Below are 5,932 nucleotides of genomic sequence, written 5' to 3'. Positions count from 1 at the left end.
TATTCTGAAAAAGCCATTGGTAGAATCATAGGCATTGTGGTATAGAAAACACAAATTCAGAATGGTGACTTAATGGATTTAAAAATATGTTTTTTACTTTTCTGGACCAAAAATTCAGAAATTTGAAATAGTCTCAACAAAACACAATATTAAAACAAAATAAACCACTTCAATTTCTTTGCAACATTGACACCAGTATGCTTAATTTCATAATGACAGAAAATTCAAATACAAAGTCCCTGATTTGGCAACTGCATTGAATTAATACCAGTTTATAAATACAGTTAACTTGCAATGTTTTGATTTTTCTCAGCTCTTGATAAATAATTTTAAAGGATGCTAATAGCTATTAAACTCATAGCTATTCTGCTCCTGTACCTGTCTTCTTTATAGGACAGGGAATCTACACCCTGTCTAAAAAATATGGTAGTGTAAACAATATCTGAACAAAGACAATATCAGTTATCATACCAACATTGTCGGTGGAAATCTCACAAGGCCCCACACCTGGATGAAGAGCTTTATGTAATCAGTAACTGCTGAGAGGGAGAGACTCTGTCTCCTTCAGCAATTAACCCCTAAGTAGTTGTGCAGTGCAAAGTGACCAGCCCTAACAGCATATATATGAGCAACAGTATGTGAACTCAGCACATTTTGTTTGTATTTATATGTATGTGTATATGTAACAATAATACTTTAATGAGAAAAAGCAAACAACAGAGATAACACATTAAATAGGAGGATCCAAAGGTAGAGTAAAGGGTTTTGTGGAACAGAATATAACAATAGAGGATTGAAGATGACAAAATATAATATTACATATATAAAATGTCATAACAAAATTTTACTTTGCACAATTAATGAATACAACTAAAAATGGAGAAGAGATACTGATATACAAATGAAGACTACATATATTCAAGACCTAAAGTGTCATGGTTACATAATATTTCTAATTATATTAATTTCTATTTCCATCACTGTGTACATGTGCCTTATATAATGACAGCTTACCTGTCTCATCATTGTGGTGTCATCCATACAAAAACATCTTCCCATCTCCTACCTCAGTCACCTGAAAGCATTATTCTACCTTTTGGTCTTGTATGTTCAATGGTTTTGGATTACTCGTATAATTCAAATCAAACAGTATTTTCCTTTCAATGTTTTGTTATTTTCATATAGAATACTGACCTTCTGTGTTGTTTATAATTTTATATGTAGCAAGAGTTTCTTCTTTATATACCTGGATAATAAAAATAATTTTAAAAATAAAAACTATTAATATATATCAGATCTATATGTAGACCCATATGATGTGTATGTGTGTGTGTGTGTGTGTGTGTGTGTGTGTGTGTGTGTGTGTGTGTGCGTGTGTGTGTGTGTCACATTCCTTTTATAGCTAGGTACTTTTAAAAGAACTTTATAACCCAAATCGTCTGAGAAATGAATATCACAACCAACTCTAGCAACAATGATAATCACTTCCCTTCACATATTAGGGCAGCTCTTCATAAAGAGAGAGAGAGAGAGAGAGAGAGAGAGAGAGAGAGAGAGAGAGATTGAGAGAGAGAAAGAGAGAGAGAGAGAGAACTAATAGAAGTACCAATTTTGATAAATAGTTTGAAGGTTTGCAATGAAAATCATTCTCTCAACTAAAAATAATACTGTGGAGATATTCTTCAAGAACATTTTAAAAATTCATCAGTCCCACTTCTGATTCTAAACCCAAAGAAAGACAACTTGAAATTTGTCTTTTATGTTTCTTACAAAATTATTCACAATACAAAGCTAAGGGAACAAGGTAGCACCTACCATTGGAAAATAATTTCACTGAAAACTGTTTACCCTTGGTTTTTTCAAGTGATATGTTTGTATAAATGAGAAGCATAAGCATGTATGTTTTTATGTGATAGAAATTATCAGGATGCAGACAAAAATATACTCTTAGAGTAACCCCCTACCATAAACTCCACACTAAGGCCCATAGCCTTGCTGGCATCTTTGCCAGAGGCCAGGGTGGTACTAGGGACCCTAAAGATGGTACCACCCACTGCCAACTTAATCCTTTTTAGTCTGTCCAGCAACCCCAGACTTCACCCCCACCCCTGGGCTCCAAATCCCATGCTATTACTTTGGAAGAATTCTTCAGCTTTACCAGGGGCCAGGCAAGATCTTGGAACCCTGGCTTGTACTTCCTTACTCCATTGGGCTCCATATCAAGTCCTACATGGTCAGAAGCAGATTTCTGCTTTACAAGAACACAGGCCAGATCTAGAGACCACAGCCCCAGCAGCTGTATTGGAGGCCAGGCTGGTTCTTGAGACCCCCAGAGGCCAGACCATATCTAAAATCCCCAGAATGCATCCCCTACCCTGGGTTCCATAGTCTGGTCTACAACTTTGGACCAGGCCAGATATAGGGATCCCTTGCCTCAAAAATCTCCAGAGGGAACAACATAACTGGGTCTGAAGGCATACTAGTCATCAGAACCCTTAGCCAGTTAGGTCAGAAGACCAAAGAGGAAAGAGAAACCAATTAACAAAACACCCATCCAACAAAGACAAATTCAGGAATCAAAACCTAGATCTACACTCATTCCAAATCCAGATGCCTAAATGCCAGTATAAGAATACAATCAATAACACAAAGAGTAAAATGGCGTCACCAGAGCCTAACTGTCCTAAAACAGCAAGACCTGAACAATCTGCACAGCCAAACCATGAGAAAATGACATTAAAAATCAATTGATAAACATGATAGAGTTTATAAAGAGGAAATCAAAAGAGTCCCTTAAAGAAATTGAGAAAAAGACAAACAAAAATTAGAAGAAATAGAATTGATCCTAAAAAAACAAACCCAAGGAAAAACAAAAACTTGCACAAAATGAATAAAACTATTCAAGATCTGAAAATGGAAACAGAAGCAATAAAGAAAATATAAACAGTAGGAAACCTGGGTGAGTGAAAAGGGACTACAGATGCAAGCATTGAAAGCAGAATACAAGAGATGGAAGAGAGTATGTCAAGTGTTGATTACACAAAAGAGGGAATAGATTTATCAACAAACTTCCTAAGACAAAACATCCAGGAAATCTGGGATACTAGGAAAACATCAAACATAAAATAATAGGAATAGAAAAAACAACAACAACAACAAAAAAAAACAAAACACATAGCTCAAGAACCCAGAGAATATATTTAACAAAATCACAGAAGAAAAATTTCCCAACCTAAATGAAGTTATAAAGAGGTATAAGAAGCCTACAGAACAGCAAATAGATTGGATTAGAAAACAAAATCCCCTTGCCATATAATAATCAAAACATTAAACATAAAGAACAAAGAAAGAATATTAAAAGCAGCAAGGGAAAAGGTCCAAGTAATATGTAAAGCCAGATTTATTAGACTCACACCTGACTTGTAAAATTCCAAAGGGCCTGTACTAATGAGGTCCTGTAGACGCTACAAAACTACTGTATCATTTTAGTTAAAAAAATGAACTGAGTTAACTGAAATGTCTATATGTTTGAAATGACATATACATTAATTGCATACACTGAATTATACTTCTGCATTCTACGTTGTGGATAAATCATGAAACTGATCCATAAACCATCAAAACTTGGCATTGTAATCCATCAAGATTTTATTTTTAAAAAGTAAAGATAGAGAAGTGCAATAGAAAGCTATTGATGTTCAACAGGAAGCTGGTAGTTGTGCTCACATTGCCCGAAGGGAGTAATATAAGATCTAAAAATAGGAATTCTCATATTCCTGTTAATTCTTTCATGTTCATCCTGCCTAGTAAACACCAGGACAAGCAATAATATTTTTATTTTTTAACCAAAATCAAGCTCTTTTGGCTTTGATGACACAATTACATACTCTTTATTAACCATCATTTTGCATGTTATTATAATAAAAATATGGAAACTTACCTATATAAAAATCATGTTGCACACAGCCAAATCCCAACTAGAAAAAGGTCATATGTCTGTACCAAAGAGAGAGGATATCTAGAACAAGTTTGATAAAGTTATTAATTTACTGCTGGTTACTAGCCATGTCCACTGGAATTAACTGATTGAACTGGACTTTAGTTCATTGAGTTGCTTAAAGTGGGCATGGCGTTAATGAGAAATGTTGGTTTCTTAGAATTCTATGGACAATAAATAAATAAATGAAGCAGTTTCCCACTTGGCTTCAAGGATGGACTCAGAGCAGCAATTATTTAACACTGCCAAGTAACATTTCTCAAGAATCTGCATTTCTGTGTGCACATTGCCATTTCTAATCACAGCGTGGTTCCCCAGTTTTGTCTATCTACCTGAATAAAGATTTTAGAGAATATTTACAAAGGTAATGAATCATTTTGTCTGAAAATAACTACCATTTTCTCTAGTCTTAAATATTTCATTAAGTGTAACCATATTTATCCACAACTTCCCTTTCCCACTCATCCATTTAGCCAAACATTCACCTTCTAACTTCATGAGTTTAAAAATAAGCCACTAAACCCAGTTTGTGCTGGCTATATGTTCATGGCTATGTGGCCACTCGAGTAAGTCACTTATACCAAAACCTACATAGTCCAAAGAAATAATTCTCCTACAGCTGCTATAGAACATTGAATCTTTAGAAAGCATAAATTCAGAATGTGTTAACCTGTGAATTCAATAATACATTTGACCTAATGATCTCTCAAGTTCCAACTTGGGAATCTTCAACACAGTCAATGAAATTATCTCTGAAAGTGAGTGCATCCCATTCCAGTCTGCTTGCTGACCAGCACACAGCCACAGACCTGAGCAGGAACAACAGAAAGAAGATTGTAATGAGGCTCTCTGTCTCCATGTGTGCTGCATCTGCCGATGGGACAGGGCAAGAAATATAACAGAATAAGAACAAAGAGCAGAGACAATATCTTAGCTTGCTCAGTAAAATAAAATACAAAGCAACATAGCAAAAGTCATGGATATAAAAATGGGTGACAGATTGGATACATTATGACATAAATTTAATACAGTATTTTTATTAAATATACATTTGATTCTAAATCACCTGCCGTTCTTGTATTAATTTTAGTTTGGAATTTTCACCCCTATTCAAATGAATTCCATATTTCTGTTATCTAAAATATAGATGAATGGAACATTAAATATCTTCCTTTGAAAAATTGACGAAGTATGCCTAAATGTGTGGATTAAGTGGTTTCAAATACCTCTGGTTCTTTTTGTTATTGTTGATATACTGACAGCAGGATAGATTCATGAAGAAAATTGAAGGAGATGGGGTGCAGCTCAGTGTAATGCCTAACATATAAGAGGCTTGGGATTTATTCACAACTTCATGAAAAGAATTGATTTAACTCACAGTTCTATAACTTCAAGGGCATGATTCTGCCACAGCTGGCACATGACTCTGGCATATCTCTGATGATGATCTCATAGAAGATATTGTCAAAAAGAATATCTAAGATACTCAAAAGGTGAAGAAGCCAAAAAAAAAAAAAGACCCATTCAAAAGCTGGGGCTGGGACTTGAATAGAGAACTTTTAGAGTAGGAAATATATGTAAGAAGTGGCTTTGAAATGTTCATCATTTCTATCAATTAGGTAAATACAAACCAAAACAATTTGAGTTCCCATTATACCCCAGTCATATCAGTAAAGATAAAACCTAAAACAAATGCTGGATGGAGATAGAAAAACAAAATCCCCAAATTGCCACAAAATATACCAGTTAAAATACAGTATTTAATACACTAGTTTGGGTAAAAAAGAAATGTTTATTCATATATTTTCTTTACCACACTTACATGTTTCTCCAATCTATATTGTCCTGCTCTAAGAAAGTAATGAAAATTGATTATAATGTTGTGGTATCTGTAGAGTTCTTGGGGTTCATAAATACTAAAGACTTGAATATTTT

Source organism: Phodopus roborovskii, unplaced genomic scaffold (genome assembly GCF_943737965.1).
Source record: "Phodopus roborovskii unplaced genomic scaffold, PHOROB, whole genome shotgun sequence".
NCBI classification, from domain to species: domain Eukaryota; kingdom Metazoa; phylum Chordata; class Mammalia; order Rodentia; family Cricetidae; genus Phodopus; species Phodopus roborovskii.
Note: the sequence above shows the minus strand (reverse complement) of the source record.